At 48.7% G+C, this 11,092-nt stretch overlaps 1 long non-coding RNA gene across 1 annotated transcript; it reads left to right on the plus strand.

Moving 5' to 3' along the window:
* The first annotated feature begins 126 nt into the window (after positions 1–126).
* On the plus strand, positions 127–5,893 carry LOC130709180 (uncharacterized). Its single transcript, XR_009009663.1, has 3 exons — positions 127–201; positions 1,849–2,059; positions 4,982–5,893. It is a non-coding gene; the product is annotated as an uncharacterized LOC130709180 (long non-coding RNA).
* Positions 5,894–11,092: the final 5,199 nt, after the last annotated feature.

The raw sequence follows: 11,092 nt of genomic DNA on the forward strand, positions 1-11,092 counted from the left end.
GCCGGCCAGGAGGACCGCGCTGCCAGGGAGCTTGCGCCCAGCGCCACCCTACGGCCGAAGTAGGATGCGGCCGTAGGGAAGCGAGCGCGCAGGCGCGCTCTTCCATCCTTTCTCCCCTAAGAGATAAAGGGAAGGAAGGATTCCTTATGTGGTTGCCCTTCTTCATCTTTATTTACGAACTTTCTCCAGGATCCCTTTCAGGTGGGGCTCCTAAGACCCTGGATTAGGGTACTTTATGAGCAGTATGGGGGCGGGAGAGGGCGAATTATTCATTCACTCAATAAATATTCATTGGGTGACTGTGCCTGGCCCTTTGGGGTGAAGCAGCAAGCAAGACAGGCCCTCCAAAAGCTAACATTTTAATTGGGGAGGACAACATTTACATACGTAAGTCATTTCGAATGGTGCTGCTTACTGGGAAGGGAGTTTATGGATGTGGCAGACGTGGCAGTGTGGCAGGTAACTGGCGACAAGGAAGGGCAGGAGGGGACAGCTAGTGCACAAGGCACGAGGAAAGGGAGCGGGTGGGTTCAGGAAGCATGGGTGTCACCGAAGGCCGCTGTGGCTGGAACAGAGATGGAAGGGGAGTGAGGTGAAGGGGGTAGGGGGCAGGCTCTGACCTTGCTAGCCCCAGGCAGGAGTTGGGCTATTTGTCTGGAGGACAAAGGAAAGTTGTTGACTTCTGAGCAAGCCATTGACATGATCCTGTTGGTAGAAAGATCCCTTTGACTACTGTGTACAGAATTGGTGTTTAGAAGAGGATTGGCGTGGAGACAGAAAGACCAATTAGGGGACTGTTGTACTGGATCCAGGCAACAGTCCCTAGAGTGGTTTGTGCCAGCTGATGGCGGTCGGTGAACTTTATTTAGGAGATGAAATTGTCAGGGCTTGACCATGGATTGGTTGTGGGTGATGATTGGAAGAGATGTGTCAAAGATTCTCCCAGATTTCTGGCAAGAACAGCTAGGTGTGAGGAGAGGGAAAATGTTCATTTTCGACATGTCGGGGTTTTTTGGCTGCGCAGTGTGGCTTGTGGGATCTTAGTTGCCTGACCAGGGATTGAACCCCGGCCCTCGGCAGTGAAAGCGCAGAGTCCTAACCACTGGACCGCCAGGGAATTCCCTGGATATGTTGAGTTTGAGTTGCTTTTGAGACATGCAAGAAAAGAAGTCAGATCATTCCTTAGAGAAGACTAGCGCTCAGAGCAGCGGGTTAATAAGCAAAGCCAACAGAGAGTGACCAGCTGGAGAGGCAGGAGGAGCAGAGGTGGCACAGAACCCAAGATGAGGAGGGCATGGGCAGCAACATGACATGCTTTTTTTTTTTTAAGATTGATTGATTGATTGATTGATTGATTGTTATGTTGGGTCTTCGTTTCTGTGCTAGGGCTTTCTCTAGTTGCGGCAAGTGGGGGCCACTCTTCATCGCGGTGCGCGGGCCTCTCACTATCGCGGCCTCTCTTGTTGCGGAGCACAGGCTCCAGACGCGCAGGCTCAGTAGTTGTGGCTCACGGGCCCAGTTGCTCCGCGGCATGTGGGATCCTCCCAGACCAGGGCTCGAACCCGTGTCCCCTGCATTGGCAGGCAGATTCTCAACCACTGCGCCACCAGGGAAGCCCCATGACATGCTTTTGAGAGATCCAGTTAGAAGGTAACCGAAGAAAGCCTGTTAGATTTAGCCGTCTGGCGGCCCTTGGCCCAGGCAATTTGGATAGAATGGTAGTACAGAAACCCAGATGCAGTGAGTTGAGGAATGGCTGGGAAATGGAGACACAAAGACCTTGAGAATAGGTGGTTCTTCCCAGTTGGTGGGAGGGAACGTGGGTTTGAGAAGAGTTTTTTCTTTTAGGTTGGGAGAAACTTGAGCCTGTTTAAATGCTGAAGGAAAGGCTTAATAGAGAAGAGCTGATACTCAGAAGAGGAAAGAGGGATGCAGTCTAGGACTGGGATGGTGATTCACCATCTTGCTGTCCTACCAGCACAGCTCCACATGGCCCAAGATGACTGCTTGAGCTCCAGTCATTTAGTCTGAGTTCATCCAGCAGGAAGGAAAGAGAAAGGTAGGAAGATGGCATTTGCTTCCTCCTTTTTTTTCAAATCAACATTTACTTGCAAGCAATCTCCCTTCCCTTTTAAGGAGACTTCAGAGGTTCCTCATAATGCTTCTCCTTACATCTCAATGGCTGTAACCTAGCCCCATGGCCATATCTCACTGAAAGGGAGGTCAGGAAATGAAGGCTTTGGATTGAGCTACAAAGTGACCAACTACAGTTTCTGTTACTGAAAAAGGATTGGGAAATGGATACCAGGAGCTTATGTGCAGTCTCTGCCATGAAGGGGGTTGCTGAGGCCTGGTGGTTTGTCTGTTGAGGAAGAGTCTGGAAAGAATTAAGATTTGGAGTCCAGCCCACTCCATTCTAATTCCAGCTCCATATCCTGTCACCTGTGTGACCTTGAACAAGCCACCTGCCCTCTCTGAGCCTCAGTATCTTCCTCTGTAGAATGAGAGTGATAACCTACCTGGCAGAATGACTGCAAGGATTAAATGAGATGCCACGGGAAGACCTGACCTGTGGTAGGTGCTGATGTTTATTACATTCAGAGTAAACTTTAATTTTTTAAAAGAGAATAAACACGCATTGAGCACCTACTGGATGCCAGGAACTTGTTGGATGTTTTTTCATCATACACTTATTTACTTCTCACTCCCACCTGGTGAGATAGGTATTGTAATCATCCTAATTTATAAAGCAGGGAACTCCAATTCAGCAAGTCATCCAACAGAGAAATGTCAGGATTTTGAACTCAGGTCTCCTGACTCTGCGATGTTGTGATATAATAAGAAATGTATATTTCGTCTTCGTCCCAGTTTCTAGCGCAGAGCTTCTGAAAGGGTTTTGAAATTTCCTGACAGAGGTGATAGGAGCATCTTTTGTTTTTCATAACAAGCAGCTTTCCACTGTACTGGAGTTTACGGTTAATGAATGACTGGTGTCTGGAGGCCCCTAGATAACTTCAGGTTGGGGGTTAATCGCAGAGGGACCAACCTTGTGATTAGAGGATTGGAACTTTCAGTGCCCCCCTCCCCTGCCCTGGGGAGGGGAGAGGGGCTGGAAATTGAGTTAATCACCAGTGGCCAGTGATTTCATCAATCATGCCTGTGTAATGGAACCTCCATAAAAACCCTAAACGAAGGGGTTTGGAGAGCTGCTGGGTTGTGAGTACATCCACTTCCTGGGAGCGTGGTACACCCCAAACTCCATGGGGACAGAAGCTCTGTCCTCTGTGGACCCTACCAGATCTTACCCTATGTACCTCTTCATGTAGCTGTTTGTATCCTTTGTAATAAACCGGCAGAAGTAGGGTGTTTCCCTGAGTTATGTGAGCTGTTATAGCAAATTATGAAAGGTGAGGAGGGGGTGGAGGGAATCCCTGATTTGTAGCCAAATTGTACAGAAATGTGGGTAACCTGAGGACCCTCTACTTGCAACTGAAGAGGGGGACGGTCTTGTGTACTCAACCCTTAACCCATGGGGTCTGCGCTGACTCCAGGTGGTTAACATTAGAATGAATTAAATTACAGGACGCCCCATTGGTGTCTGCAGAGAACTGGAGAATTGCTGGCTGGGGGAACCCACACACTTGGTGTCAGAAGTGTCCTGCTGTTGTGGGTAAAAACACGTTAGTAGGAGACGCCAAGGCCTTTCCTGGCAACCTGTGAAGTAAGCAGACCTGCCAAGGCCCTTCCCAGCTAAGCCTCGGCATAACTTCTTCAAGTTTCTCAGACAACCACGTGTTTCCTGCCTCCGTCTTTGTCCCTGTGGTTCCCACACTTGCCTGCCCGGTGAACTTCTGCTCCATCTTCAAGGCCCTTAACAAATGAAAGCCCTTGACATTTTTCTTGATCCTGTAGGGGAGGAAAAATTTCCCTCTGCCCTTCTAGGTTCTCTTTGGCTGGTCTAATATAATTAAATTGACATAAGACAGATCAACAGGAGAAAAACAATCAAATTTAATTTCAAACGTACAGGAGCCCCAAACATATGAAGCTCAAAGGAGTGATTAAAGCATCCAGCTTTTATACCTTGTAGGCAAAGAAACAATTACTTGTGAAGATTTGACAAAACGGAAGCCTTTTTGCTTGGGGCAGCAAATTAATGAAGAAGTAACAAAGTTTGTTTATACAGCCTTCTTGGCCTTGAGACCTTGAATTTCCTATCTCTGGCGATAAGGATGCCTCCTCTCCTCCTGGTAGAGGGTATCTTCACATGGGAGATTTTTTTCCTGCTTTTTCAGGGGGACAAAGGAGGGTCAGCGTGTTCTCGCACTGGCTGTTTCCCAAGAAACTTTAATTCAAAATAATCAATATGCCAGAGTGGCATGTTTGGGGGTGGCCTGCCCCGAACCCCATCAATTCCCTCACCAAGAATCCCTCCCTCAGTCATTTTTTGATCATTTAAAACCACAGTTATTGTTTGGAGTGACCTTTCCGAGGACAGGAACTATCGCGGTTCAGCTCTGGGTCTCCTCGCAGGCCCTGGGGAAGCTGCTCTGTGACCGTGTGTGGCATCAGATTGGTTGAAGAGTCAGATGGAGATGAATGGATACATTGGGAGATGAGGCAAGTGGGGGGCAGGCAGTCCCAAGGTCCCCAAGTGACTTACAGGGGAGCTGGGACTAGACTTGGGGCTTCTAGATAACCCCCCAATGCCTCTTTCCACCTCTGACCCCCTAACCAATGCACTATGATGGGTCCTTTTTCCAAAATTCCTCGGGTCTGATTTTCCAGGGAGCAAAAAGACACTGGGCTCAGCCTGGCACTTGGGAGAACAAGCATTAAGTCAGCGTCTCCTGTTTGCAGGACACTGAGCTCCCAAGGGGTAGGGGTGGATCCAAGGAAGTCCACTGGGGACAGGCCCCCTTCTCCTCTGGGGTCACCGTGCCTGGGAAGCAAGCTGTAAAGTGGATCCTGTTTTCCCCAGGACAACCCTGTGGGTCAGGGTTTGCCATCAGTCCAAGTCGTGCTGCTGCCAGAGGAACAAAGATGTCACAACTGCTGACCTTGATGACTGTTTAAACAGCCAGAGCAAGCTGCAGGTGCCCAGGTGGGCAGGCCATCTGGCGGGACAGGGGCCCCGATGCACTGTGAAACACACACGTGGCCCGGGACATCAGGTGACTCCGTGCCACCCCACCGTGGCCTTTCCAAACCCCCAGCAGCAGAAGAACAAACAGCCGTGCAGAACAAACAGCCGTGCAGAACAAACAGCCGTGCAGCTCGTTGGCCACCTTCTGGGAACTGAGAAGGGCTGTGCGTGGGGGTTGGATCCGCCCTTTGTCACCAGGTCTGCAGCAAGGCTTTCTGTGGCTCCAGCCAGCTCCCCGTGGGGCCAGCAGCTGCCGTCAGTCCTCTGTTCAGCCTCACACACAGCCCCGCAGCGAGTCTGGTTTGCAGGGAACAGCCTGGAAAGGTGCTGTTAAAGACGCTGAAGAATATTTGGAAGAGAGAATAGCATATCCGCCCACATCCCACCACCCTCATCCCTCACCTCCCTTTCTGCCTTCTCCATTCTGGCCGGGAACCCAGGCAGATATTTTGGCCTGGTTGCCAAAAGAGAATGCAGACACCACCTTGGACTGGGCTCTCTGCCTTTCTGGGCTTTTCTTGGTCACAAGCATTTTGCCATGGGGCTGTGTGGTCTTCATACTGACCATCTGAAAGGAGGCATCAGAGTCCTTTGGGAACCCCCTCATTTTCAAATGTTAGCTGATAAGCGTGTTTCCAGTTGGGGGCTATTATAAACAGCTTGGCAGCAGTCATTCGTATGATTAAAAACTATTCATCAAATTTCTTAGAGAAGCACAGTGAAATACATGGCGGGGTGGGGGGGAGAAGGAATGATTTGCTTTACAATTTTAGCAAAGGGGGAAAAAGAAAACAAAGAACAGGGGAGAGAGATAGAACCAATGGGACAAAATCAGTATAATCTGGGGTGATGGGTGAATGGGATTTTATGGTGCTGTTCTCTCCCTTTTTTGTGTATGTTTGAAATTTTTCATAAAAATTTAAAAATAGAAATGTAAACACAGTTCCTGCCCTCAAGGAACTCACAGTCCTGCAAGGAAACAGACAAGGAACCAGACCCTGGCAGAGCAGTGTGACAGGGCTAGCATGGGGCTAGGGGACCCAGAAGAGGGCCACCTCCTATGACTTAGGAAATCAGGGAAGGCTTCCCAGAGGAAGTGACATCTTAGTTGAGGCCTGAAGGATACATAGGAGGTGGTCAAATGATATGGAAAGGAAGGGTGTTCCAGGCAGAGGTACCTGCAAGAGCATACAGCTGGTAGAGAAAGAAAGGCAGCAGCTAAAGCCTGAAGCGATGGTCTGTCTGGCTTCAGTGTTGGTGAGGCTGAGCCAAAGCTGGAGCAGAGGCGGGGGCAGGACCAGCGGTGCTTCATGAACCGTAAGTGTCTGGGGGCCTCCAGGTGCCTGGCAGCTGGGGAAGGATGTGATCAGATCTGGATTTGAGGATGATCGTTCTGATCTCTGTGATTCCTGGGCACAGGGTGGATTGTGGGTGGTGGAGAAAGCCCCGGGCATCCTCACGTTTGCAGCTTTACTTTCCCCTGAATTACTCCTTTAAGATCATTTCCAGAATGCTCACCCCCATGTTGTGCTCTCAATTTCTCTGTGCACTGCTGCTATCTTCACTTTGGTTTACCTCTGCAAAGATGCTGTGACCTCTTTGAAAGCAGGGACTAGGTTTTACTCATCTCTGCAACCCCAGTGTTTAGCACATAGCAGACACTAAATAAATGCTTTGTGAATGAATGAAATTTTATTGAGCACGTACCAAGTGCCAAGCACTTTTCTCAGTGCTTTACGCGTATTACTTCGTGTGCAAGGTTGTCATAACCACTCCTGTGGAATGTGTTACTATTACCCCTGTCTGGGATATGCCATCGGACCATGATGCAGGTCTGAAGGTCTGACTCCTGGGGGTGGGGGGCGGGGGGTTGAGTAAGAAGGGTCTCAGATGGCAGGTAGTACAGTTATAGGAAAGTGTCAGTCAGGTGACCTGGAAAGTCCTGGTTAAAGGCGTCCTGTGTCTCGTGGGGACCAGCCCGAGTTAGCTCCCCTCTGCTCAGTCACTAGTTGGGAGCAGCCCATTCCTGCAACCTCGGCAGGAACATGAGGGTGGATCTGGAAAGGCAGCAGCTGGAGCCGTCTGTCAATGATATGCACAATCCCTATTTTACAGTCATGAAAACTGAGGCCCAGAGAAGTTAGGTCACTTGCCCAAGGTCACACAGCTAAGAAGCAGTGGAGCTCCTTTGCCTCAAGGGCTGTCTTTGTGACCCCCTACTTCGTGACAGTGTTGTTATGGGTTGAATTGTGTCTCCTCAGATTCATGAAGTCCTAACCCCCAGTACCTCAGAATGTGACCTTATTTGAAAATAGGTTGTTGCAGATGTAATATGTTTTGTTTTGTTTTGTTTTGGCCGTGCTGCATGGCATGTGGGATCTTAGTTCCCCAATCAGGGATCGAACCCACGTCCCCTGCAGTGGAAGCATGGAGTCTTAACCACTGGACCGCCAGGGAAGTCCCAGATGTAATATGTTAATATGCGATCATACTGGAGTCAGGTAGGCCTCTAATCCAATATGACGGTGTGAATTCCTCTCTAAAGTGGAGCTGTAATACCTACTTCACAGTGTTGTCGTGGGTTCACAACACACGGGGGAATGTATGCAAAGATGTCCAAACTGGGAAAGGCAAGGTGGTGCTCTTATTACAGAGAGGGAGACTGAGGCCCAGGGAGTTGAAGTGACAGCTAGAATGTGGCACAGCCAGGATGTGGACGCAGGCCCCTCGGAGCCCCAGGTGGATCTGACTTCCTCTGGTCCCTGCCAACCCCTGGAAGTGGCCCAGCGTGACAAGAGGAAGCCGACTCCAGCAGGAATGTGCCCCGGCCCCCAGCCAGCAGCATGACCGAGGCTGGGAATCCTTCCCCGGCTCGGTTCCAGCTCCTTACCATGGTCGGGTTCTCGCGGACAACACCATGTCCTGTGGGTCCTGTCCCTGCCTCCTGTGGCTCAACCCTCTGGAGGATATCTGTGCGGGGGACTCCTCTGGCCAGCCCCCCCCCAGGGCCCCGTCGTGACCTCCCTCCTGCATCTGCCCCTCAGCTCTGTCTGTGGAGACTCCTGGCTTCCGAGCCATCCAAGGGAAGCAGGTCCTCTTTGAGTCCAGCCCGGTGCCACCAGGCTGCCCATCTGCCAGGCAGGCTGTTTCCCCACCTGGCAGCTCCTGGAGACAAGGCCTCTCCTTTCCGGCACTCCAGACCCCTCCCTGAGCACCCCAGACCCCCAGTGCCCACCCCAGGCTTCAGGAACCCAAAGGAAGGGGAGTTTGCTGGAAGACAGTCAGAACTGACAAAGAAAAGGGCAAAAGGTGTCTTTCCTGAGCATCCAGAGGGCTGTGGAAAAAGAAAGACTGGCGTTTGAGTCTCAGCTAGAGCACTGCTAGCTGCGTGGCCCTCCATCCAGCCACTCATTCAACAAATACCTACCTAGCACCTACCATGCATCAGATCCTTAGAGAGGGCGGTATATGCACGACTCTGGACACGGACAGACCTGGTTCAAGTCCCAGCTCAGCCCTTTACTGTGTGACCTCAGATGAGTTGCTTAACCTCTCTGAGCTTTCTTTGTCTCATCAGTTAAATGGAAGGATTTTTACCATCCTCTTTTCAGGACTGCTGGAAAGATAGAATAGACATCAGTAAGGAGTTTTGCATGCACCCGGCACCCAATGAGTACTCCATAAATGGCCTTGTTGCTGCTATAGAAGGTGCTGGAGGTTGAAAGGTAAGTAACATGGAGCCCCTTGAGAAGCAAATGGAGAGAGAGAGATGAACCTGAATCAGTGATTAGTAAAAACACATCCTGGGTTCGGCATAGAAGGACAGACATGCTGGATGGGGTGGGGGCGGGGAGGAATGAAGAGGATGGAGAATCCAAAAGGCTTCCCGGAGGAGGTGCCCAACCTTAGGGAATTCAGCTAACTTCTCTAAACATCTCATCAATTGTTTATTTTCTTTAATGAGTAATTCTTAGGCAAAACTATAGTCACCAAAAGCAGGTCAGTAGGTACCAGGGGTACAGGGAAGCAGTTGGATAGCACTGTACATATTACTTTATAACCTGTTTTTTTCACTGAATATAATTTTAATGTTTTATTTCATTATTCTTCTACAATAAAGTTCTTATTTCCCTCATGGTATTCCATTGTAAAGATACAACCAAGATTAATTAACCAGTTTCCCTTGCATGATGTCTTGGTTGTCTCCTGCTTCTCAGGATTCAACTCCAGGTTGCATGGTGTATCCCTGTAGACCAAGATTTCTTAAACTTCTCTATGCAAGAGAGCCTCTGGCCACCAGGAGAAGCCTCCCACCACCCAAAAATAATATTTTAAAATGCATAAAATAATATACCAAAGTTTGCAAAGGAAACCAATTATCTTGAAACACATTTATCAAAATATATTTTTAAATTGGGCTACAGCGGTCCAAAGAAGGTGTGAGACCCGTGGAACAGAGCAGCCCATGGGTCTTCAGGCTGGGTGTGGCCTGAAGCACCCAGCCCCACCCAGCCTCACCCAGCTGCAATCAGCTGAACCCCGCAACACCCACAGATGCGTGAGTTTATTTTAAACCACTGAGTTTTGGGACTTCCCTGGTGGAGCAGTGGCTAAGACTCCGCGCTCCCAAGGCAGGGGGCCCGGGTTCGATCCCTGGTCAGGGAACTAGATCCCACATGCATGCCGCAACTAAGAGTTCACATGCCACAACTAAGGAGCCCGCCTGCCGCAACTAAGACCCGGCACAACCAAATAAATAAATAAATGGAAATAAATATTAAAAATAAATAAACTACTGAGTTTTGGAATAGTGTGTTACACAGCAAAGGCTAACTGATAACAGTGGGGGAGGATAGCCTTCCTACAGAAGGCATCACCTAAGCTTGTGATTAAACCAGGAGCAGAAATGGCAAATAAGCATATGAAAAGATGCTCCACATGTCTTTGGGGAACTGTAAATTAAACAACAATGCGATACCACTACATACTTATTAGAATGTCTAAAATCCAAAACACTGACACCACCAGATGCTCGCAAGGATGTAGAACAAGAGGAATTTTCCTTCATTGCTGGTGGGAATGCAAAACGGCACAGACACTTTGGAAGACAGTTTGGTGGTTTCTTACAGAGTTAAACATAGTTTCACCATATGATCCAGCAATTGCGCACCTTAGTATTTATCTAAATGAGCTGAAAATTACATCCACACAAAAACCGGCACATGGATGTTTATAGAAGCTTTACTCATGATTGCCAAAACTGAAGCAACCAAGATATTCTTCAGTAGATGAATGGATAAAGAACTGTGGGAATCCAGACAATGAAATATTATCAGAGATAAAAAGAAATGAGCTATTGGGACTTCCCTGGCAGTCCAGTGGTCAGGACTCTGCACTTTTCACTGCTGTGACCCGGGGTTCAATCCCTGGTCAAGGAATTAAGATCCTGCAAGCCGCACAACATGGCCAAAAAAAAAAAAAAAAAAAAAAAGCTACTAAGCTTCATGAAAAGACGTGGAGTAACCTTAACTGCATATTGAGTAACGAAGCCAGTCTGAAAAGGCCACATGCTGTATGATACCAGCTATATGACATTCTGGAAAAGGCAAAACTAGACACAGTAAAAAAATCAGTGGTTCCAGGGGTTCAGGAAGAGAGAGGAAGGGAGGAATAGGTGAAGCACAGGGCATTTCTAGGGCAACGTAAATATTCTATATGGTACTGTAATGGTGGACACGTGACATTATGCATTTGTCAAAACCCATAGAATGTGCAACATAAAGAGTGAACCCTGATGTAAACTGTGGACTTCAGTTAAGAATAATGTATCATTCATATATACAATGAAATACTACTCAGCCATAAAAAAAATTGAAATAATGACATTTGCAGCAACGTGAATGGGCCTAGAGATTATCATACTAAGTGAAGTAAGTCAGGAAGAGA

The sequence above is a fragment of the Balaenoptera acutorostrata genome, chromosome 11, assembly GCF_949987535.1.
Source record: "Balaenoptera acutorostrata chromosome 11, mBalAcu1.1, whole genome shotgun sequence".
In the NCBI taxonomy this organism is placed as follows: Eukaryota; Metazoa; Chordata; class Mammalia; order Artiodactyla; family Balaenopteridae; genus Balaenoptera; species Balaenoptera acutorostrata.